General features: G+C 47.7%; 3 non-coding genes across 3 annotated transcripts; all 3 read right to left on the reverse strand.

The window, feature by feature from the left end:
• Nucleotides 1-8552: 8552 nt before the first annotated feature.
• On the reverse strand, nucleotides 8553-11921 carry LOC149251134 (25S ribosomal RNA). The gene has a single exon (XR_016267772.1). It is a non-coding gene; the product is annotated as a 25S ribosomal RNA (ribosomal RNA).
• A 246-nt stretch (nucleotides 11922-12167) lies between these two features.
• LOC149251135 (5.8S ribosomal RNA) lies at nucleotides 12168-12321 on the reverse strand. The gene has a single exon (XR_016268077.1). It is a non-coding gene; the product is annotated as a 5.8S ribosomal RNA (ribosomal RNA).
• Nucleotides 12322-14999: 2678 nt separating this feature from the next.
• LOC149251136 (18S ribosomal RNA) lies at nucleotides 15000-16809 on the reverse strand. Its single transcript, XR_016267679.1, has one exon. It is a non-coding gene; the product is annotated as an 18S ribosomal RNA (ribosomal RNA).
• Nucleotides 16810-26391: the final 9582 nt, after the last annotated feature.

Consider the following 26391-nt stretch of genomic DNA (forward strand, 5'->3'; position numbering starts at 1 on the left):
TGAACGACCCGCCCGAACGAGTTCACATGGGCGCCCTCAAATGACCCGCCCGAACGATCGAAACGAACCGACAAGGGAGAGATGGGCAAACGAGCTACACAAACGTGCACAAAGCCAACCTCGGGTCACAACTTAGCATTTTTTATACGGGCTCGTTCGCCCAGGCGCGCCCTCGCCCGAACGACCCACCCGAACGAGTTCACACAGGCACCCTCAAACGACCCACCTGAATGACCCACCCGAACGAGTTCACACGGGCGCCCTTAAATGACCCGCCCGAACGAGTTCACACGAGCGCCCTCAAACGACCCGCCCGAACGACTGAAACGAACTGACAAGGGAGAGCCGGGCAAACGAGCTGCACGAACTTGCACAAAGCCAACCTCGGGTCACAACTTAGCATTTTTGATACGGCCTCGTTCGCCTGGGCGCACCCTCACCCGAACGAGTTCACACGGGCGCCTTCAAACGACCCGCCCGAACGACCTGCCCGAAGGAGTTCACACGGGCACCCTCAAATGACCCGCCCGAACGAGTTCACACGGGTACCCTCAAACGACCCGCCCAAATGACCCACCCGAACAAGTTCACACGGGCACCTTCAAACGACCCGCCTGAACGATTTTGCATGGGTGCCTGAACGACCGAAACGAAGTGACAAGGGAGAGCTGGGCAAACGAGTTGCACGAATGTGTACAAAGCCAACCTCGGGTCACAACTTAGCATTTTTGATACGGGCTCGTTCGCCCAGGCGCGCCCTCGCCTGAACGACCCGCCTGAACGAGTTCACATGGGCGCCCTCAAACGACACACCCGAACGAGTTTAAACGGACGCCCTCGCCCGACCCGCTTAAACGGGTTTGCACAGACGCCCTCGACTGACCCGCCCGAATGGGTTTGCACGGACGCCCTCGCCCGAACGGGTTTGCACGGACGCCCTCGCCCGACCCGCCCGAACATTTTTGCACGGACGACCTCGCCCGACCCGCCCGAACAAGTTTACACAGGCGCCCTCAAACGACCAGCTCCAATGAGTTTACATGGCAAACGACCCACCCGAATGAGTGTTTACACGACAAACGACCCACTCGAACGAGTTTACGTGGGCTCCGAAACATGACCAAAATGAAGTCACAAGGGAGATTCGGGCAAACGGGCAGCACGATCGTGCACAAGGCCCACCCCCCTTCACAACTTAACATTTTTTATACGGCCACGTGTGCCCTGGGCACTGTCAAACAACACGACATGACATGACTTGACCCGTTTGCATGGGCACCCACACACGGCACGTCCCGACCCACCTGAATGAAATTTGGGGTTTCCATGGGTGCACGATCCAAAAGAAATTTCGTGGTTTCTGTGGGTGCACAACCCGAACGAAGGCATGAGGGAGAATCAGGAAAATGGGCCACATGAACGTGCAGAAGACACACGGGTGGTCATGACTTAGCATTTTTGGCACGCCCACGTGTGCCCGGGCACCCACACATGGCACGACACGGCCCGACCGGCCTTGTGCCAACCGACCCGACCCGCCCGAACGCGTTTGCACGAGCACCCACACACGACACGACACGACTAGACCCAAACAAAATTTGGGGTTTCCTTGTATGCACAACCCGAACGAAATTTGGGGTTTCCATGGGTGCACGAACCAAACGAAGGCACAAGGCAACGTCGGGCAAACGGGCCGCACGAACGTGTAAAAGGCACACGGGGGGTAATGACTTAGCATTTTTGGCACTGCCACATGTGCCCGAGCACCCATGTACGGCACGACCCGACCCGCCCAAACGAAGGCACGACGGAGCGTCGGGCAAACAGGTCACGCGAACGTGCAGGAGGCACACGGGTGGTCACTCCCTAACATTTTTTGCATGACCCAACCCCACTCGTCTCGCCCGAACGCATTTGCACGGGCACCTAGACACGACACGATCCGACCCCCCCGAACGGAATTTGGGGTTTCCATGTGTGCACGGCCTGAATGAAATTTGGGGTTTCCATGGATGCACGACCCAAATGAAGGCCCGAGGGAGCGTTAGGAAAACGGGCCGCACGAATGTGCAAAAGAAACATGGGTGGTGACAACTTAGAATTTTTGGCACGGCCACGTGTGCCGGGGCACCCACACACGGCACAGCACCACCCGACCTGCCCAGGGCGAGCCCACCCGAATCGCCCAGATGAAATTTGGGGTTTCCATGGGTGCACGACCCGAAAAAAAAAGGCACACGGGCGGTCATGAATTGGCATTTTCGGCACGCCCACGTGTGCCCGCGCACCCCCACACACGGCACGGCACGGGATGACCCGGCCTGCCCGAAGGAAATTTGGGGTTTGAACGGGCGCACGACCCAAACGAAGGCATGACGGTAGGAATATCTTTGACTCTAATACATAGATATACCTGGGGTAACATGCCCTTAGTATCTTCAACATTTTCTTTTGACTCTTTATAACACTTTAACATGTGCTAGGCCTATTTCAATGAGCAAGAAACTCAATGACAAATATGATATATATATATATATATATATATATATATATTTATTTATTTACTTATTTTCTTGAATAAATACAAATATCAAAAGTACATTTATGAAGACCGAACCCAGTTACACTTTCTTCAACACCCCCTCTCAACCAGGGAGGTATTCATAAATCATTACAAGGTGTTTGGCTATTTTTCAATCTTGAATAATTCACATAAGAGAAACCAGATTGGCAACCCATCTGTTATAGCATCATATTAGCCAACATTGTTCATAGCAAGGCCTTGACTAATAGCTTTATCTCTCATAATACCAGAGCACATTGTTGGCAAGGCCAATGGCTTATAAACACCTTGGTCATTGTCTCTAAAGGTACATACCCACCCAGGTGTTCCCTGAGTATGACCTTCCAGGACAATTCTTGTCTTGGGTTCCCATCCCTCAAAGAATATCGCTCCTCTTGCCTACTCTTGTCTTGGGTGCCCTACACATCCTCAAAGAGCATCAGATGCCAAATGATTGCCTAATCCTCCCGTTATTTCTTTCCCAGTGAAGACAAGAATGTTGTGTCTATCTCTTCCCCTTGATTGGGGAAGACATGCCCAAGTTTCCTCTGACAAGGAACTTGCCCAATCTCCTTTGTAGTTGGGAACTTGTTAGAACTCCCTCTTAGCTAGGGACTTGTCCATTCATCAACAACGTCTTCTTCGTGGGTCCTTTGGCCACTTGATCTCCTTCTTTCCTTTGATGTCATGAAGTATTTGTTTGAACTTCTTCTTGGCAGGGTACCGGCTATCGATGACTTTCCCCCCTGGTTTGTCATGTAATTGCTCCCTTCGTGGAAAGTGTCCTTCTCGATATATATCAGTTCCTTTTTGTCATCTAGCTACTCCTTTGTCACCTTGTCTATCCTTCATAACACTTATCACATGGATGCTTAGTTGTAGTCGCTTGTTCCCGTACTTTGATTTAGTGGCCCTTCCTGACTTCAACGTGATATTGCTCTTCATCATGACATATTTGTAGAGTGGAAACAGTTATCTGCACCTTACTATCTCCAAGGCCTTCATAGGTGTCAAGGGTCCTTTATCTTTTTCTTCCTTTGTCAGAGTTTCCGTGCCTTCTTTCGAGAGATGTTGAGGAATCTTTTCAAATAGTTATTCTTTGTGACCACGATGTTCTTCATTTGCTTCTTATTGGATTGATTGGTCAACCACCTTATACTCCTTATGAGAGCACTTCTTCATGTTGACCTTTACTCCACTGTAGCACATGCCTCCGAGCATGTCGTTTGCGAAAGAGATCCTTTTATTCTTGATCGTGATTCTGGAACTTTTCCCATGACCCAATCAATATATATGATGACATGACTTAAACTTTGATGCATACATACCTCACCTTGATTATGCTTTTATCATCGCAGCTTTATTTGATAGTTCTCCTCGCTTGGTGTAGCCTTTCTTGCTTCATCTGCTCTCGCCTGTATATCATCCTCTCTTGAATCCCATAAATGGGACCCCTAATGAGACCTCTACCCCCTTTGAAAGAAGACTTTAAGCAAAGAGGTTGACTTAGTCATAGGAGGATATTCCTTCTTTTGCTTCTTGTCATCTTCTTTCACTTCTTGAGTTACATGAGCTTCTTCCCTTTTTCTCTTGTTGTTGTTTTCCTTCTTAAGTTTAGGACAATCCCTTTTGTAGCGTCCATACTCTTGGCATCCAAACCGTTGGACTTTGGACATGTAGTGGTCCCATCCAATTTGTTACTTTCCTTGCAAAAAGACACTGAGGTATACTCAGAAGGGGACATATACTTACTTGATAGAGTTTGAGATGTAGTGAACTTGCTTTCTTCTTGAAGACTTGATGGCTTGCCTTCCTTAGATCTTGATGTTGTTCAAGTTGCTTTCTTCAAATGGACTTGCTTGATGACTTGACTCGTAGTGCCTTTCATTCTTCAAGATGGTGTAGCTTGATGTAGGTCCCTCTTTGATTTGTTCTTCTTGTAGGTGCCTTTATACAAGGTGTTTCTTCTTGATTTGTAGTCTTCCATGATGAATGACAGATGGTAGACCTTATTGTCCTTGATGTTATTGAGACTTCTTGGCTTGACACTTCAACCTTGCGGATGTTCTTGAGATTCCCTTTCCTTGATGTGTCACCTTAGCTCTGATACCGCGTTGAAGAATTTGGTGCAATGGGGTATAGTGGGATTCTTAATCTTAATCTTCTTCTCTTCTTATTAGTGCATGTGTGTTTACTTTCATCAAAATGGTGCCAAAAACATAAGAACAAGAACACAAGATGTTGGCTCTCTGCCAGGGGAAAACCTCTCTCTCTCTCTCTCAGAGAGGAAAACCCTTTCGTAAATTTCTCTCATTGAAGCTTCTTATTGGTCATTGCGAAGCCCTAAACCCTTGACAATAATATCCCCCAAGAACAAGTCGAGTCCTTCCTCCTCTCTGCACTTTGTTTCTTTGGCGCTTCATTCCCCGGCACTCTGTCCTCCTTTCAACTTTTGATAGTCCGTGGTGGACTAGCTCTAGAAGAGACTCCAACCTTTGATCCTTAGTGAGATCCTTTACCAATAAAGAAACCTTCATTCTCTTGACCAACCAAGCCTTTTTCTTGATGTGAGGTTGCAGGCTCGATGTACACCAAGTTTACTGCACCTGGGGCGATTACCATCGCAACGAGACACGGGAACCGCAAATTTCCCGCGCTTGAGATGCTTTCGACAAGGCGGGACATGGAATCCCCGGGTTCCCCGCAATTTGGCGACCTTTGTCGAGGAGGGACTGGGAGACCCCATGTCACGCTCCTATCCTAGTGGTAGTATTTCAACCAAGCATAAGTGGGTGCGGCACCGCCGTACTTTTTATTTTTACCAATACTTGAGTACACGGTCTGCGCCTACTTCAACACTCGGTCAATTTTCCAATAAGTGTTCTTAACAATGCAACGAAAATTAATTACCATATATTTATCTTCTTCAATTATTCTTTCAACCTGTCGTGTCGTGTGATCGTGCTGCACTGGCCCGCGGCCTGCACATCACAACTCCACACCTGAACTGTGAACCTGTCCGCCCGAATTTCCCTTCCGCGGCGCCCAAACTCTGCCCGTCGGTGTGATCCATAGTGAGGGTGCATGGCTTGCATGCAGTGTGGCATGCCTGCCTGGACGGTAACCCGCCCCACTCTTCCTGTCCACGCTACCAAGCCTAACTCACCCTCTGTAATCCGCCTGTCGGTGCGGCCCTCTTACCCGCGTCCTTCTCTTCCTTCTGTTTTCGCCCAACTCCTTCCTTCGCACTTGTTCTGCGATGTGGAAGTCTGAGTTCGATATCACTTCATCGAATGCCATCCTCCTTACTTATATGCATCCTTTCACCCAAGGGTCGTGTCTCTCGAGGATTACAAAGGTCGGCTCCATCAACATGCATGCCCGACTGACCAACCACATAACCTCGACATGCCCCATTCCAACGAACATCTGCATCCCTTCGTGTGCACAATCACACCCATGGGTCGGCTCCAACACCTCGCTGATTACACCCATCGCCACACATCGCAAACCTACCTGCATCCTAACTCGTCCGCACATGGTCACCTCTTTCATCCGTCGGTGGTTCACCCATCGTGCAAGTATCAAGGGGTGTGCACCACACCCAACACGGCGTGAGCGACATGGGAACCCCGCGTGTCATACCCCCAGGCCTACAATAGTCTTTCAGCTGTACTTGGTGAGGTGCGGCGCCACCGAGCACTTTCTTTTCACCAATACTTATGTTCATGGACTATGCCCAACCATTAGTCTACTTAGTTTGTTTTTCACAACCAAGTATTATTATGTTTCCTTTATACCAATGAACACCCATACACATTCATTATCATCAGCGATTATACATGAAGAACACAATTGCACAGTATAAAGGGAGGGGCAAATCCCTGAACAATGAGTCTGCCCGAATACAATATATTATTCAACTCTACAATGTTTACGAGGCTTTACAAGTATACATGGGAAACACCAAGTTTCATACTTAGCCAATTTTACAAATAGACAGCACCTCTGTGTGCCAACAAAGTTCCTTGCCCGAGCTGGGCGGGCGCGCCCTCACACGAGCTGCCAACCATACTCCTCGACCGAACCTCGTTTACTGCTGCACGACGGGCGGGCGACCTCACCTGAGTCACCCCCCGTTTCCTTTTGCACGACGAGCGGGCAACTTACCCGAGTCACCCGAGACACCTCCGCGTTTCTTCTTCCACGACCGATGGGCGACCTACCAGAGACACCCCATGTCACACCGAACGGCGGGTGCCTTCCTTACTCGCGCCCTCACCCGATAATTGAAACCTGTGCATATCGTGTGTGCTTGCCCAAGAGCGGGCGCATATATGCCCGCACCTCTTTTGCGACCCGCTCCACTACTTCGCACTTTTTTCTTGATCACCGAATGCTCATGTTCGAATGTCCATCTTCGAATGAATGCCAAATCCTCCAACGCCTTTCCATATTTATACGAGCTGTTGGGCGAGTCGCTGCCCAGGCCAACTCGACCACCGCGTGCTAAAATGCCCTTACACGTCGCAAACTTGCCATCCGATTGTTGGTCGGCAAACAATCCTTCGTTCAAGTCGCCCCAACATGTAAGTCGGCCCGTGGGTTATGCCAAATGCTCTCATGCTATAAACCAACCATCGCTCCACCTCTAATGTGCATTATACTTATGTCCCTTCACACATTTCGGTCGTAGAGTTCGCACTTCGCATCGACGGGGAGAAACCGAACTGCAGGTCCTGACACCGCATTTCCCAGACTTGGGTAGAAATTTTTGTTGTGACGCGAAATGGAAACCCTGTGTGTGTCCGCTGACTTGGGTAGTAGTTTTCATCGCACCGTGAAATGGAAATCCTGAGTTCCCTAGACTTTGACGGCTCTTCGTGGCCCCAAGACATGGAAATCCGAAGTTCCACAGACTCTCGGGCGATTTAGGGTGTGCCGCGACATGGAAACAGCGAGTTCCCCAGACTTGGGCAGCAGTTTCTAAACACGCCAAGTTCCCGAGACTTGCGAGTTGGTTTGTATCGTCATGGAAACCCAAAGTTCCCCGCGTTTCCATCGTATCGTAAAATGTGGAAACCCGTGGTTCCATCAAAGGGCGGGACATGGAAACCCCAAGCTTCCTAGGCTTGGGCGCCAGGGCGCGACATGGAAAACCCTGAGTTTCCGCAGGCTTGGGCGCCACCAGATTCGGTCATGGTGCGACACGGAAACCCCAACTTTCCCCAGGCCTGGGCGCTGGGGCGTGACTTGGAAACCCCCAGTTTCCACAGGCTTGGGCGCTAGGGTGTGACTTGGAAACCCCTAGTTTCCGCAGGCTTGGGCACCGCCTGTTTCGGTCGTGGCGCGACTTGGAAACCCCAAGTTTCCCCAGGCTTGGGCGTCGCCGGTTTTGGTCGGGGCACGACATGGAGACCCCAAGTTTCCCCCGGCTTGGGCACCGGGGCGCAACATGGAAACCCCAAGTTTCCCCAGGCTTGGGCGCGACTTGTAAACCCCAAAAAAGTTTGCACTGGACAGAAACCCCAATGTTTTTTTCTATGCCGGGCGGAACCCCCAAATTTTAGGCGCCGGGTTTGATGGAAACCCCAAATTTTTGGCGCGACATGGAAGCCCCGAATTTTAGGAGCCCGGTGGAAACCCCAAATTTTAGGCGCCGGGTGGAAACCCCAAATTTTTGATGCGAAATGGAAGCCCCAAATTTTAGGAGCCGAGTGGAAACCTCAAATTTTAGGCGTCGGGTGGAGACCCCAACTTTTTGGTGTGACATGGAAGCCCCGAATTTTAAGAGCTCGGTGGAAACCCCAAATTTTCAGCGCCGGGGCACGGCATGGGAACCCCAGTTTTCCTGGGCTTCGGCGCCCTTTCCGTCACGGCATGGAAACCCCAATTTTCCTGCCCCCAACCAATGAAAAATTGTCGTCTGGAGGAAGAGGCAGAGGCACGAGAGGGTTGCCCAGATTTTGTTTGTGACAAGAGCGAAGCTCTGAATCAAGGCGACCAAGGGCTGAATCTCAGTGGATTGTGGCAGCAAGTTCACTCTACCACTTACAATACCCCGTCACATATTTAAGTCATCTGCAAAGGATTATTCTCAACGACCGTTTGGAATTGAACTTCAAAGCTGCCCCGACCGAGATGCTTCATGGTCTCGGTTTGCAAATGACACGGGCCCATGGGGGCGACAAAGCAACGCCCTTACTGTGGGTCGAGATACAGTCGAAGAGTGACATGCACTGCTTCTAGCATGGATTCTGACTTAGAGGCGTTCAGTCATAATCCGACACATGGTAGCTTCGCGCCATTGGCTTTTCAACCAAGCGCGATGACCAATTGTGTGAATCAACGGTTCCTCTCGTACTAAGTTGAATTACTATTGCGGTGCGGTTCATCAGTAGGGTAAAACTAACCTGTCTCACGACGGTCTAAACCTAGCTCACGTTCCCTATTGGTGGGTGAACAATCCAACACTTGGTGAATTCTGCTTCACAATGATAGGACGTCACTATGAACGCTTGGCTGCCACAAGCCAGTTATCCCTGTGGTAACTTTTCTGACACCTCTAGCTTCAAATTCCGAAAATCTAAAGGATCGATAGCCCACGCTTTCACAGTTTGTATTCGTACTGAAAATAAAAATCAAATGAGCTTTTACCCTTTTGTTCCACACGAGATTTTTTTTCTCGTTGAGCTCATCTTAGGACACCTGCGTTATCTTTTAACAGATGTGCAACACCAGCCAAACTCCCCACCTGACAATGTCTTTCGCCTGGATCGACCCGCCGAAACGTGCCTTAAGGCCAGAAACAGGGGCAGTGCCCCATCTCTGCCCCATGGAATAAGTAAAATAACGTTAAAAGTAGTGGTATTTCACTTGCGCCGAAAATGGCTCCCACTTATTCTACACCTCTCAAGTCATTTCACAAAGTTGGACTAGAGTCAAGCTCAACAGGGTCTTCTTTCCCCACTGATTCTACCAAGCTCGTTCCCTTGGCTGTGGTTTCGCTAGATAGTAGATAGGGACAGTGGGAATCTCATTAAACCATTCATGTGCTTCACTAATTAGATGACGAGGCATTTGGCTACCTTAAGAGAGTCATAGTTACTCCCATCGTTTACCCGCGCTTGGTTGAATTTCTTCACTTTGACATTCAGAGCACAGGGCAGAAATCACATTGCGTCAACATCCACAGGGACCATCGCAATGCTTTGTTTTAATTAAACAGTCAGATTCCCCTTGTTCATACCAGTTCTGAGTCGACTGTTCGACGCCTAGGGAAAAGCCCCCAGCAAGGGGCATTCTATGCCTGTAGCCCAATCGGCACGCGACTGCCTGCCCTCGCCGCGAGAGCAGCTCTGGCAGACTGCCGATAGCCCATGAGTTAAGGGCACAGACCCCTAGGCCTAACCCTCAGAGCCAATCCTTTTCTCGAAGTTACGGATCCATTTTGCCGACTTCCCTTATCTACATTGTTCTATTGACCAGAGGTTGTTCACCTTGGAGACCTAATGCGGTTATGAGTATGACCGGGCATGAACAGTACTCAGTCCTCCAGATTTTCAAGGGCCGCTGAGGGCGCACCGAACACTGCAAGACGTGCGGTGCTCTTCCAGCTGTTGGACCCTATCTCTAGGTGAACCGATTCCAGGGTGGGCAAGCTATTAAAAAGAAAATATAACTCTTCCCGGGGCCCCCGACGACGTCTCCGGATTTCCTAACGTTGCCACCGGCCGTCATGTCCCAGTTCGGAAATATTAACCTGATTCCCTTTTGATGCTCGTGTAGAGTGCACCCTTGATACAAGGCTTCCCCATCTCTTACGATCGACTAACCCATGTCCAAGTGCTGTTCACATGGAACCTTTCCCCACTTCAGTCTTCAAAGTTCTCATTTGAATATTTGCTACTACCACCAAGATCTGCACTGGGGGCCGATCCACCCAAGCTCACGCCTGATTTTTCTCAATGACCCCCGCGTCCTCCTACTCATCGGAGCCAGGCAGTTGCTCCAACGGTCGAGTATAGGTTGCGCGCTTCAGCGCCATCCATTTTCGGGGCTAGTTGATTTGGCAGGTGAGTTTTTACACACTCCTTAGCAGATTTCAACTTCCATGACCACCGTCCTACTGTCTTAATCAACCAACACCCTTTGTGGGATCTAGGTTAGCGCACAATTCGGCACATAACTCAACTTTCGGTTCATCCCGCATCACTAGTTCTGCTTACCAAAAATGGCCCACTTGGAGCTCTCGATTCCACGGTGTGGCTCAATGGAGCAGCCGCACCCTCTTACCTATTTAAAATTTGAGAATAGGTCAAGGGCGTTACACCCCCGATGCCTCTAATCATTTGCTTTACCCGATAAAACTTGCGCGTGAGCTCCAGCTATCCTGAGGGAAACTTCAGAGGAAACCAGCTACTAGATGGTTCAATTAGTCTTCCAAGTCAGACGAATGATTTGCACGTCAGTATCGCTACGAGCCTCCACCAGAGTTTCCTCTGGCTTCGCCCTACTCAGGCATAGTTCACCATCTTTCGGATCCCAACTAGTGTGCTCACACTCGAACCCTTCGCATAAGCTCAAGTTCGGTCGACGATGCACCACCCCAGAGAGGGGATCTCACCCGTCAGCTTCCTTGCACCTCGCAGGTTTTCAAACCCATCGACTTGCACACATGTTAGACTCCTTGGTCCATGTTTCAAGACGGATCGAATGGAAAGCCCGCCAACCAACACCACGAGCGCGCAGGTGCACACGGCCCGCCACAAGGGCACACGCTTCGTTCCTCGACCACCACAATGACAAATTGATAGGCAGTAATCCACCTGCACTTGTGACGATGCAGAAGCCAGTGTTGGTTTGCACCTCAAGTCGAGCAGTGGACCAGCCTGAGCCGTTCCGTATCCGACCAAGACGCATCGATAGCCTCCATCCGCTTCCCTCCTGGAAATTTCAAGCACTCTTTAACTCTCTTTTCAAAGTCCTTTTCATCTTTCCCTCGTGGTACTTGTTCGCTATCGGTCTCTCGCCCATATTTAGCCTTGGACAGAATTTACCACCCACTTAGGGATGCATTCCCAAAAACCCTGACTCGCCGGCAATGCCTCGTGATGAGGCAGGGTCCCCAGCCGACGGGGCTATCACCCTCTCAGGCACCCCCTTCCAAGGGACTTGCCCCAGGTCTGCCGCTGAGGATGCTTCTACAGACTACAATTCAGGCAGCGCCGCCGCCCGATTTTCATGCTGGGCTCTTCCCGGTTCGCTCGCCGCTACTAGGGGAATCCTTGTAAGTTTCTTTTCCTCCACTTAATTATATGCTTAAACTCAGCGGGTGTTCTCGCCTGAGCTGGGGTTGCAAAGTTGGAGCTAAATCCACCCTACGCCATGGGAGGACAAGAGAGAGCAAAGAAAGTTTGAGCGATGCCACACAAAGCCCGCATGGCTAACGCCGACTGCGCATCCAAGGGGACAAGATCATCGCTCGCCGATGCACGCCATGAAACATCGCTTGAGGTATTTCAGCTAACCGTAACGCACAGGGCACGGACGACCAGCTCTGCTACTCCCTAGCATATTGCAGGGAGTGCGTTTGAATGGGATGCGACGCCCAGACAGACGTGCCCTCGACCGAGGCCTCGGGCGCAAATTGTGTTCAAAAACTTGATGATTCGTGGGATTCTGCAATTCACACTAAGTATCGCATTTCGCTACGTTCTTCATCGTAACAAGAGCTGAGATATCCGTTGTCGAGAGTTGTTTCCACGTGTATTACCGAAAAATCAGCCACAAAACTGAATAGGGGCACCCCCAACAACAAATGTAAGGCCAAGGGGCAAAAGGAGGAAAAACGTAGGAGAGAAAGAGAAACAAAGTTGTCTAACCCCCTCACAGGGGGAGGCTCGAACAGAGGACAATCTCCCCCAGCCCCACGCCCTCGCAAAAAGGGGGGAAATGCGTGGAACAGCGATCGCGAAGGACTAGGGTGGCCACCCCGGGAGCTCGCACTGCTTTTAGCCCTTCCCCGACACCAGCCCACAATGATTCCCCCTTTTCTCCGTAGAGTTAGGGATCGAAAGGAAGAAAAGGGTAGAACACAAAGCACAAACAAGGCACAAGCCTCCGAAAGCCCTGTGACTTCGGCAAAAGGGGGGAACTGAAGGGGACGACGATCAAGAAGGACTAGGGTGGCCACCCTGGGAGCTCGCACTGCGTTTCGTCCTTCCGGAACACCAATCCAAAACAATCCCACCTTTTCTCCGTAATGCTAGGGGCCATGAGGAAGAAGGGAAGAAAACAACAAGAGAGAAATGGATATATCAACAGTGGTTTCCGTCTCACAAGGGGAGGCTTCAGACAGAGAACAAGCTTCCCCAACTCTGTGCCTTCGCAAAAAGGGGGGAACTGCAGGGGACGGCGATCGAGAAGGACTAGGGTGGCCACCCTGGGAACTCGCACTACTTTTCTTCCTTCCCGAACACCAATCCACAACAATCCCACCTTTTCTCCATAAAGCTAGGGGCCGAAAGGAAGAAGGGAAGAAAACAACATTAAAGAAAGAGAGATATCAAATGCGTCCACCGGCTCACAGGGGGAGGCTCAAACAGAGAACAAGCTTCCCCACCCCCGTGCCTTCACAAAAAGGGGAGGAACTGTAAGGGACGATGATCGAGAAGGACTAGGGTGGCCACCCATGGAACTTGCACTGCTTTTCGTCCTTCCTCAACACCAATCCACAACAATCCCACCTTTTCTCCATAAAGCCAAGGGGCCAAAAGCAAGAAGGGAAGAAAACAATAGGAAAGAAAGAGATATCAAACGTGGCTACCAACTCACAAGGGGAGGCTCAAACAGAGAACAAGCTTCCCAAACCCCGCGCCCTTGGAAAAAGGGGGGAACTGCAGGGGACGGCGATCGAGATGGACTAGGGTGGCCACCCTGGGAACTCGCACTGCTTTTCGTCCCTCTCGAACACCAATCCACAACAATCCCATCTCTCCTCCGTAAAGCTAGGGGCAAAAGGAAGAAGGGAAGAAAACAACACCAAAGAAACAAAGATCCCAAGAAAAGGGAGAAGCTCAACAGCAAGCCGAGTAGATTTCCGCTAACCAAAAAGAAGTCAAACAAGGCAGCCAATCAAAAAAGCGTGCCACCTCTTCACACCCTCCCACACGCATTCAGCACAACACCCTTTCCAGCTTTACAACATATAGGAAACAACCAAGAAAATAAATCACAACCTAAAACTGACCAATAGAAAAGACAAGGGCCACGATGAGACCAGTGTCTGGAGCACATCAATGAGAGGCACACAACCCCCCAACCCAGCGGCACAAGGCTTCAAATGACAAATAGACCGCCTCCAATAACACAAACCCACCCCGCTCTTGCACCCCTCCGTGTACAAAACACCCAACAACCTTTCCAGCGAGAGAGTCAATGGGGGTCAAATAATCAAACTCCAAAGAGGAGTTGTCACAGGCCGACGCTCAACGCTGGAGAAAGCCGCGGGCCACAAATACATCGATGGTGCAAGGCCACTAGAGAGAGGGACCTTCGCAAAGCGCACACCATGAAACAAAGAAATGACGCAAGTCCCACAAAAAACCCACAATCCAAAGGGAGGAACAAAGACACGACCCGCTACTTCTTTTTCACTTAGAAGGGAAGTTGGTCATGAGAGGACGAGGAATTCCCTCGACGGCAAAGGCACTAGATAAGATTGCCACCCTCGTGCCTGTCGGTGGGGAAAACTTCGATCTCGATGGAGCTCAGACCGAGGGATGGGTTTTTCATTACCTCGACACCCAACCCTTCCGCGAGGGCATGTCAAGGAACGGTTGGGAGGGACTAGGGTGGCCAGCCCAGTGGGTTGAACCACTCTTCATCCATCCCATACTTTACCGCACCCCGAAAATCTCGCCTCACGGAAGGTTTGAGCTACCAGGCATGCGCGCAACCACTCCCTCGACCCAACCAGCAGCAAAAAAGCTCACCCAAGCAACACATCAACCGTCGCTACCTTTTCGAGAGAACCAACTATGGAAGCCCGCACCCTTGGCCCATGCCTTCCAACGAACAAAATACCGAGCATCGCTGCTATAAATGAGTCCAAATTTATCCATCGTATTTACCGAGCACCTCAACTCTGCAGAAACCATGCCCGACCGAACAGATCATCGGAAGGGCTCCCAAGAAACAAGCTTCCGGACCCCCTGCAGAAACACATTGGGGGGAAGAAAAACAAAGGATGGGTGGGACAAGCACAAGCATGGCTTGCAAGAACACACAAAAAAACAAGCGTAGTTACCTCAAGACAAGCAACCAACAATGTTCCTGCCAAACACCAAACCTGCTCCCCTAGAGATGCACCACAAAGTCCCACATTGCAATCAAAACCCAACCAACCTGAACCAAAAAAGAAAACCCATGCTATCAATGATCCTACCGCAGGTTCACCTACGCTAACCTTGTTATGACTTCTCCTTCCTCTAAATGATAAGGTTCAATGAACTTCTCACGACGTCGACGGCGGCGAACCACCATCATCGACGTAATTCGAACACTTCACCGGATCATTCAATCGGTAGGAGCGATGGGCGGTGTGTACAAAGGGCAGGGACGTAGTCAACACGAGTTGATGACACGCTCTTACTAGGAATTCCTCATTGAAGACCAATAATTGCAATGGTCTATCCCCATCACGATGCAATTTGAGAAGATTTCCTGATCCTCTCGAACCAGGAATAAAAACTCATTGGCTGCATCAGTGTAGCGTGTGTGCGGCCCAGAACATCTAAGGGCATCACAGACCTATTCTTGCCTCAAACTTCCATGGCCTAAACGGCCATAGTCCCTCTAAGAAGCTGGTCGCGAAGGGGAACCTCCGTGTAGCTAGTTAGCAGGCTGAGGTCTTATTCGTTATCGGAATTACCAGACAAATCTCTCCACCAACTAAGAACGGCCATGCACCACCACCCATAGAATCAAGAAAGAGCTCTCAATCTGTCAATCCTTACTATGTCTGGACCTGGTAAGTTTCCCCGTGTTGAGTCAAATTAAGCCACAGGCTCCACTCCTGGTGGTGCCCTTCCATCAATTCCTTTAAGTTTCAGCCTTGTGACCATACTCCCCCCGGAACCCAAACACTCTGATTTCTCAGAAGGTGCTGGCGGAGTCCTTAGAGCAACATCCGCTGATCCCTGGTCGACATCGCTTATGGTTGAGACTAGGACGGTATTTGATCATCTTCGAGCCCCCAACTTTCATTCTTGATTAATGAAAACATCCTTGGCAAATGCTTTTGCAGTGGTCCGTCTTTCATAAATCCAAGAATTTCACCTCTGACAATGAAATACGAATGCCCCCGATAGTCCCTATTAATCATTACTCCGGTCCCGAAGGCCAACACAATAGGACCAGACTCCTATCACGTTATTCCATGCTAATGTATTCAGATCATAAGCTTGCTTTGAGCACTCTAATTTTTTCAAAGTAACAGTGCTGGAACCACGACCCAGCCAATTAAGGCCAGGAGCACGCCGCCGACAAAAGGGATGGAAGGGCAGGTGCACACCGAGGAGGCGGACCGACCCTTACGACCCAAGATCCAACTACGAGCTTTTTAACTGCAACAAGTTAAATATATGCTATTGGAGCTGGAATTACCACGGCTGCTGGCACAAGACTTACCCTCCAATGGATCCTCGTTAAGGGATTTAGATTGTACTCATTCCAATTACCAGACTCGATGAGCCCAGTATTGTTATTTATTGTCACTACCTCCGCATGTCAGGATTGGGTAATTTGTGCGCCTGCTGCCTTCCTTGGATGTGGTAGCCGTTTCTCAGGCTCTCTCTCCGGAATCGAACTCTAATTATCCGTCACCCATCACCACCATGGTAGGCCTCTATCCTACCATCGATTGTTGATAAGGCAAAAATTTAATGAAGCATCGCCAACACAAGGGCTGTGCGATCTGTTGAGTTATCATGATTCACCGGAGAAGCGGGCAAGCCTGCACCATCCCTTTATCTAAAAATGCATCCCTTCCAAAGAGTCGGGACTTGGTGCACGTATTAGCTCTAGAATTACTACGGTTATCCGAGTAGTATGGTACCATAAAAAAAACTATAGCTGAGTTAATGAGCCATCCGCAGTTTCACAGTCTGAATTAGTTCATACTTAGACATGCATGGCTTAATCTTTGAGACAAGCATATGACTACTGGCAGGATCAACCAGGTAGCACCCTCCTGCTTCAAAGGGCATTCCGGGCACTCTCTTACTGAGAGCCAGCCTGAACACCCATCAAGTCAAAGAGACGTCAAAATATCATGTAAAACTTTTATGCCTTGCACCTCTTGCATCCCAAGAAGGAAACACACGCAACATGCCAAGGACATGGTGAACAAATGGGTATACATGCCAAGCCACAATGCACCAAGGCCACTCTGGAGTTTTCAGCCATGGCCCAACCAACAAGAAAATGAGCGATCACTCACCGACTCCCTTAGAAATGCCTCCAAAGGCCTCCACGCCCCGCACCGAGGGCACCTAGGAGTCCACCCGGACAGCAGCAACGATGGACCTCGATCACCCGATCACCTGCGGTAGCCTCGATGCAAAGGAAACAAATGGAGAACAACCAACAATGCAACCTCTATATTACAAATGAGCCACAACCCTCCCCGCCCCGCACCGATGCCACCTAGGAGTCCACCCGGATAACAGTAACAGTGGACCTTGATCAGATGATCGCCTGCGGTAGCCTCGACACAAAGGCAAGGGAAGGAAATCATACAAGACAAACCGAGCCCACAACCTCCCTTAGAAATGCCCCCCAACCCACCCCTCCCCTCCCCGCACAGGGGCCAACTAGGAGTCCACCCGGATAGTAGCAACGATGGACCTCGATCGCATGATCACCTGCGGCAGCCTCAATGCAGAGAGGAAATGGAAGGAAATAAAACAAGACCAACCGAGCCCACAACCTCTCTCCGAAATGCCCCCCGAACCTCCATGCCACGCACTGAGGCCACCTAGGAGTCCACCCGCGACAGCAGCAACGGTGGACCTCGATCACTTGACCGCCTGCGACAACCACGATGCAAAGGCAAAAAAAGGAAGTAAATGAAAATCAAGAGGGTCGCTACACAATACAGGAACACATATCCGAACAGGAGGAGGAGGGATCGGGCAACTCTGCACCCCACACACCCTACGTACAGGCAACCTAGGGGATTTCCCACAGCTTTACTGACCGGACGATGAATAATTTTCCCCTATAGCCACCTCCACGCAAAGGAGGGAGGTCGAAGCGTTCCACCTCGAAATCCTTCTTCCAGATAGCCCCCACCATCGATGACTATAGTAGCAAGCCTCCTCCCCATTGGACCACGAGCGCATACACAATTGAAACAACAAGTGCCCCCCAACCCTCCCTGCAAAGAGGCCACCTAGGAGTCCACCTGGACACCAGCAACGATGGACCTCGATCGCATGATCACCTACGGTAGCCTCAATGCAAAAGAAATGGAAGGAAACAAAATAACAAGACCAACCGAGCCCACAACATCTCTTTGAAATGCCCCCCGACCCTCCACGCCACGCACCGAGGCCACCAAGGAGTCCACCCGCGCGAGCAAAAAAGGTGGACCTCGATGACTTAATCGCCTGTGGCAACCACGATGCAAAGGAAAAGGAAGGAAGTAAATGCAAATCAAGAGGGTTGCTACACAATACAAGAACACATGTCCGAACAGGAGGAGGGATCAGGCAGCTCCGCACCCCACGCACCCTACGTACAGGCAACCTAGGAGATTTCCCACAGCTTTACCGACCGGACGATGAATAATTTTCCCCTACGGCCACCTCCACGCAAAGGAGGGAGGTCGAACCATTCCACCTCAAAATCCTTCTTCCAAATAGCCCCCACCATCGATGTAGCAAGCCTCCTCCCCATTGGACCACGGGCGCATACACAATTGAAACAACAAGTGCCCCCCAACCCTCCCCTGTTATAGACATTTTTGTGCCTTACAGCTCTAAGCATGAAATGTCCATAAACCAAGGGGTCCTAAGTCCCTAAAAGTGTTGTTCCAACCCCTAAAGGAACAAGGTCAACAAATTACAGCTTCTCCTAAGAATTTCTCCACCAGAAACTACTCAGAATCAGTCAAATCAGGATCATTTCAGCTGCTCCACTAGCTAGCTGCGTTGCATAGCACCCAAGTACACTAGCTGGGTGCGTTGCAATGCACCTAAATGCACTACCAGGGTGCGTTGAGCGGGAAATGACAAATGGCAGTGCCATTCTGCGAGGTGGAAAGACAATGGAAGCTTCTAGAATCTTCTCCAATGACACTTGCCTCATTGAGTTCGACCAAGGATGAGTAAGAGGCTCTCAGTCTCCAAGTGGAAGAAAGAACTGACAGAGAGAAGCCACTAGTCAAATCATAAGCTGACTCATCCTCTTTGCATACATCTATATATGGATCCCTCATCCCAGAGATCCAGGGCTGGAATTTTGTACATTGCAGAGAATTGCTGTTGGTTTAGAGATAGATATCAGAGTATTGGGTGATTTATGCTTTGTTGGAGGTGAAGAGGGGATTCTATGCTGGGAGGTTGATGCTGGATCAGGAATCATCGGTTGGAACTCCTCCTGGATCTTCTTGTTATATCAATAAAACTATTTGAGTTTCTCTTACATGCTTGTGTATCATTGATGTTTGTTACATTTGTATGTTTAGCTTAAATCGGATCCTAAGCTATTTATGAATATAAATCCATGTCTTTGTGTAGTTTTCTTCTTCTGTGATCTTACAGGAACTTGGTGAAGCTGGGAAAGTAAGGGAGCAGGTAGCTAGAAGCTGTCAAAGAGGAGAGAGATTGGATCAAAGGACTAGCGCAAGACACAGGTTGGTTCATCCTATTCCTCTTCGTTTATAGTTCATAAAGAAGAATACGAAAGTAGTTTTCTCTGTTTGTTTCTAAGGTCATTGTCACACCTTAGTGGGATAGGGTCATTCTGAGTAGACACTTTTCCCGTTAGCAAAATGGTGACTCCGTTGGGGAACGTGTCTAATTAGTTTGATTGTGTTTCTCTTGTTGTTTGTTTCATAAACATAGAAGTAGAAATCGAACTGCATTTGCCATTAACAAATGCAAATTAGACATCTGCTACTTCAATCCATTCATTGGATCTGTTTATGATTTGAACAGCTGATTCACAAATGATCTGATTGCCCTTTGTGATAGCTCTTAGACCTCCTTTAAATCTACCCTCTAATTGTGCATTACTGATTGCTTTTACTCGGCCAAAAACCATAGATTAAACTGCAAACCGTGACCCAGAACCCGGATAGAATTCTTGTTCATGCCCCAACGCAGGCTTTGTGAAGAGATTTTGCATTTCAATGCATTTCCCGAGAGGGCTACCTGCGCTGCAATCCAATTTCTCTGTGTAACAGGTGCGCTGATCAGCCTAGCCTTGTGCAGTTGAGGTTCTTTGCTTCATTTTTTTTCAGTTTTTTTGTCTCTAAGTTTTGCAGCCTGTGATCAGTGTATGTGTCTATTTAAAAACCCCTTTTCTTTGCCTTAATTCCGCCTCCTTTGTATAAAAATATTGTAGATGTTTTTGTGTTTTTGTTACATCATTTACAGTTTTCCATTGAAAAAGTAGAATAGTCATACTGTCATCCTTTGATTTAGATCTGTCGTAAGTGTCGATTTTGATCTTAGGAGAAAGTTTATTTGCTGTTGACAGTCGATTATGCTTTTACTTTTGCCTTTGGTTTGAATTTGTGACTTTCTGGTGTCGAAACAAGTATTTATTTCAAAATCATAAAGTGTCGTAATCATCTCTACCTTTTGATTTCGAAAAGAAGCTTGTTTGTGTTTGTCACTTGAAAGCAAATTCAGATTTGTACATCAACTTTCTTTTTAGGCATCAATATTAAGAAAGTGAAAAACAAATACATGCACATGTGCATTTTCATATTGACAATCTGTTTGGCTTGATTTAGGGAAAGTGCATTTACAGTGTGCTCTTTGCTCTTTGAGAAAAGATTGTGTCTTTCTTTTCCCCTTGTAGCTAAGATTTTCATTGCTAAAAAGAGATAAAAGTTTGCTTATCATCTTTAGATTGCATTTTAGGAATTACATCTACATCTCGTGGTGAACCCAAAAGGAAAACTTCATAAGAAAGATCAACTTAAAATAAATTGAATGAATCTAACAACGCTTTGGAACTTAACGCACAACATTTAGAGGTCTAGGCTAGAGACGTATTCCGGCGTCGTAACAGGTTGTCCTCACTGATGGTTGGGTGATTCCTCCACTTTGAGACGATAAGTGCCAGTACGGACTTGTGCTCCCATGTACCGTCAAGTATATATTGGGAGACCCCTATAGGCTTAAAACCTTTTATCCATAGGAAGCCGTGTCGGCCGCCCTACTGATCGCAATGCACCAAACACAGCATTCGGGAAGATTGACTGCCGTACCGTAAAAAGTATTCTGTAGTTTTGCGATTGGTTTGGTACTCCCTTTACCTAGATCTCCAGAGCAGTCCCTTTCGTTCCTTTTCAGACTCCTTAACGGAAAAGGTCCATCTGAGCACTTGTCACTTCAGGATCATTAAAAATAGAAGGAGACTATAGTCATATTTTGTTTCTTCTCGACTCTTAAAAACTGAAAAAACAAATTGTGTCAAAAGCATCTAAAATTCATTTAATTTGGAAACATGCTTCCCCTTTTTATTTTAGTTGATCGAGTAATCTGCAATCGTGGAAGAAAGTTAATTGAAACCCTGTCGTTCGCGAAGGCTTACGAGTCAACCGTCTTTGTCTCCGGAATCGAAACTAGTACGGACAAAGCGAGCTCGTTTAACCGGTTCAAAATCTCCTATTAAAGTTAGAACAAGTGTTCCAACAACATCAGAGACTCTGGTTACTCCAAACATTTCTGGAATCCCTGCCTCTATAGAAGAAGTTCAACAGCCACAGAAGGATAGTGATACTAATCCTAGTCTGAGAGTAAACACTTGTGTTACCGAACCAGTTCCATCTACAACCGGTTCGGAGAGTCTTGCTCTTCAAAAATCTGTCGTTGTCGATTCCACACCTTCTTCGGCACCAGAAATATTTTACGAACCTGACGGTCTTCCCCTTCCACCTGGTCTGATTGCAATTGAAGAAATTGTAGAAGATCCTCAAACAAGTACTCCAACGCACTTTGGAGTCGGGATCACTTTATATCCTTCTTCATCAGAAGTTAGTCTACCACCAGCGGAAGTTCCTATAAAATCGCTAGGTAATCTTTTGGATAGACTACAAATGTCTAAACAATCGTCAACATCTAAGACTGTGTCATCTGACACAGTGACAGCAGAACTCCCTGATGTCACTCCGACAATGTTCGCCAGCATATCATCTGTCCCGACTAGCTCTCAACCGCTAGAAGGAGCCCACTCAGGGGCTATTTCGACAGTATGGTCCGTTCCTGTTTGTTCATCCAGAATAATATCCGGAAACTCTTATGTTGAGTCTCAACAAAATGATCCATTTGGAGGTCAATTTGGGCAGTCCAGTCCCCAAGGACAAACAATTCCCTTGAATTCTGGATTACCACCGTATGAGGGGCAGTATGCCCTTTCATTATCCCCTCCGGGAGGATATCCATATGGGAGTTCACAACAATATTCAGGTTATACTGGAATTACCTCAAGTGGTTGGGTACCTATACTACCTCAACAACCAAGGGTTGTGTATTCGATGCAACAGTGTGTACCTATGTCGAATATCCTGACTACACCGGCTATTGTGATGGTGTCACAAGTTCAAGCGCTGCCTGTTGTATGCCAACCTCAGATTTCTCAGGTTGTCATGCAACAGCCCCTTGACCCTGTGACTCAACCACAATCGCCAACTAGTGGGGCGACACAGGTCCAGACGGGTAAAATTACCCCACACCTTGGTCCAACGGTTAGTATAGCGCAACAACACATGGCTTCTCAACCATGGCTGGTGCAATACCAACAACCACAATTCCAACAAGTATACCAAGGTTCTGAGCAACAAATCTTTGCGAACCGCGGACAGCCGTACATTCAAAACGGTCAAAATCAACCATTTTAAAATGGTCATGTCCACCAACCTTATCAGTCATACCAGCATCAAATGCATTATGCTGGCATCCAAAGACCAACTTCTCAGGCAATCCCATCTTACCCTGGGTATGCTTCACCTAATCTGAATCAGCAGTTACCATTCGTGGTAACTTTAGAGTTACCTGATTTAAATCGGTTAACAAACGATCCAATTGCTTACGCCCCTTGGTGGCCAGCGATTCCACTTAAACTTCCATCAGATATTCCTAAATTTAATGGAAATCCGGGTGAAGATCCATCGAATCACCTGATGACATTTCATCTATGGTGTTCATCAAACACCCTAAATGATGATTCGATAAGACTTCGCCTCTTTCAGAGGACGTTAACGGGCCCAACGGCAAAATGGTACATTGAATTGCCTAGAGCTTCGTTCGACAACTTCAGTACCTTAGCCACAACATTTTAAACCCATTTTCAATTACCGATAAGGTATGAAATGGGAACAGAACTCCTTACCAACTTCAAATAGACAACGGCCACTCACATATCTGATCATATACATGAGTGGCGACGTCGTCGTAGGATGGTAAAAACGTATGTTCCCGATCAGCTATTAGCTGAATGGTTTATCAAGTCATTACTACCTTTCATCACGGAAGATGTGGCAAAGGGGGGAGTCGTAATGGAAGAGAAAGTTATCGCTCATGCATAATATCTGGACTTGATCTATACTCAATCCAGCACGCTCTACGACAAAATACCTGACGCCCCTAGACCGGAATTCTCAATTCCTCCTCCTCCTAAATCAAACAATGACTCTCACGCCGGCGACGGTGTGATTGGCACAACAGACACTAAATCGACAAAGGCTACGCCCAAGAAGGCCCGTAAGATTTCAGGTCAAAATGCAAAAGACAAACTTCTTGCTTCGGAAGTAAATGTCATATCGACAGATAAGGGCAAAGAAATCAAACAACTAGGAAGCAAGAAGAAAGGCAAGGGGAAGAAGAAGAAACACGATGAGTCATCTCCTGAAAAACCTTCTTCAAACCCTCCTGGAAATAAGAAGCCCCCTGTAGGGTGTCATATATGTGATGAGGATCATTGGACGAAAGAGTGTCCATACAAAGCTGAGCTTAAGAAATTCTTTAAAAATTCAAAAACCTCAGCAGTGTTAACTGATCCGTTTCTAAACCCAGGAACGAATCTGGTTGAAAGTGGAAATGCTTCCCCGTCTCAAGTGTTGATGTTGTCGATTTCAAAATAGCAGAATGATGCTTTGATTTTGACAAGGAACAAAGATTACGGGAATCCGCAACTGTCGAACAACAAGGATAAAGATCAACCAAGTAGTTCGACAACAACTTCGACAGAAGTTGTGCCACCCACCATTCCTGAATTAACAATAAAACTGCCGAAGGGAGTAGTACACAAGTCGACATTTAATCCCCGTGCTAGAGCGGCACAACATTATAACATAGTGGAAGATTTGGCACAATCGCCATCCACTATGTCGACTCTTGAAGTACTACAAAATTGCCCATCCCAAAGGTAGGCTTTATTATCGGCCATTGGTGGGATTGATCCAAAGGATTCCAATCTTGTATCCTTCGACCACAAAAGATACGATCCTTAGTTACCGGCCCAACTAGCTTTCCTTGTTCAAGTGAAAGCCCTCAACAAAACTGTTCATCGAACAATTATTGATGAGGGGGCATCTACATGTATCATGTCGATGAGTTGCTGGAAAACTTTAGGATCTCCAACCTTGTCGCGGTCTGCGACGACGTTAAAAGAATTTGACGGAAGGACATATACCCCATATGGTATCCTAAATAACTTGAAAGTTGAACTAGGGGGGAAAACGGTAGAAATAGATGTTGAAGTCATCGATGGGAATCTATATTACAACATCCTACTAGGAAGACCATGGATATATGCCATGGCAGCTATTGTGTCGACCTATTTTAGAAAGATTGCATTTCCCTTTCAAGGAGGAATTACAATCATCGATCAACAAAACTTCCTCCCCAATGGTACTCAAGTTACAGGAAGCATTCCCATGATCCATGGAAGCCCCCATTCGCTTCAGAATATCGGAGTAGGCCTACTAAAAGATCCTATACTAATGGGAACTTTCGCTCTTCCACCTCCAATCAATCTGGCAGAAGTAGCGTCAATAGGAACCTGCAACATGATATCTTCCACAAAGATCTCAGAAAACGATATCAACATGGATCATGAAATGGTTTTGCTCCCAATCCCAATGGAAATATTATAGCAATCAATGTTTATAGCATGGGAGGCAAACCCAAGTCAGCGCTCATCAAGAATTTGGATAGATAGGTCTAGAGAATATGGTACTCCTTCAGATCCTTCGTCGCAAGTGCATGTCACCGACAAAGGAATTCTCTAAGCTATGGTAATTGAAGGAGCACCATGGAATGATTCCCACCATCGTTCCCTTCTTCCGGATTGTGAAGAAGAGACTCAAAATGACCTTTATCATCCTTCAGTCTTTGATTTTCTATCAAATACTGTAAATACGGTGGATTCCGAGCGAAACTTATCCAACATTGAAGAGACTATAGCCATAAATATCTCGACTAAAACAAATGCAGTAGAGAATATTTATGTTGGCAAATGTTGTTCTCCTTCAGAAATGGAAATATATAACGCTCTTTTTTACGAATTCAAATATGTCTTTGCTTGGTCATACAGTGAAATTCAGAGATGTCTTTGCTTGGTCATACAGTGAAATGCTAGGCATCGACTCAAGTATCGTTGAACACGAAATTAAGATGTATCCAGATTTCAAACCAGTACGACAATGGCTAAGGCAGGTGCACCCCAAGAAAGTTGTTTCCATTAAGGCAGAAGTTGAAAAACTTCTCCATGCTGGTTTCATCTACCCGGTTCCTCTAACCGATTGGGTATCGAATATTATCCCTGTTATGAAGAAACAGGGGACAATTAGAGTATGTGTCGATTATAGGGATGTAAATCAAGCTTGTCCAAAAGACAACTACCCTACACCCTTCATCGACCAGATAATTGATGAATGCGCCAGATGCGAAATCTTTTCATTCATGGATGGATTCTCCGGGTATAATCAAATAAATATCCGCCCACAGGACCAGTCAAAGACTGCATTCATTTGTCCGTGGGGCACATTCGCATATCGAAAATTACCCGTTGGCTTAAAGAACGCAGGGGTGACGTTTCAGAGGGCAATGAATTATGCCTTCCATGACATCAAAAACATCATTCAACCATACCTCGACGACCTTCTGGCTCATTCGCGAAAGCGGACTGATAATCCGCAGCATTTAAGAGCGATATTTCTACATTGCCGACACTACAAGATACGACTCAATCCGCAAAAATGTGTATTTTGCGTTAGTTCTGGTCGTTTACTTGGCTTTGTAGTCTCCAAGGATGGGATTCGCCTCGACCCGTGTAAGGTCCAGGCAATCATAAATTTGCCTCCACCTTCAAATTTGCTTCAGATTCAGAAACTCCAGGGGAAAGCAAACTTTCTGAGGAGGTTCATTCCAAATTTCGCCAAACTTGCTAAAGGTTATACACGTCTTTTGAAAAAGGAGGTACCCTTTGTCTAGGATCAGGTTGCGCAAGCTTCCTTTGATTCTTTAAAAGATTCCCTAATGAAAGCATTATTAATGTACGCCTCCAATTATCAAAGAGATTTTAAC

The sequence above is a fragment of the Pinus tabuliformis genome, chromosome 7, assembly GCF_031772625.1.
Source record: "Pinus tabuliformis cultivar Carrire ecotype Pingquan chromosome 7, CPIR1, whole genome shotgun sequence".
NCBI classification, from domain to species: domain Eukaryota; kingdom Viridiplantae; phylum Streptophyta; class Pinopsida; order Pinales; family Pinaceae; genus Pinus; species Pinus tabuliformis.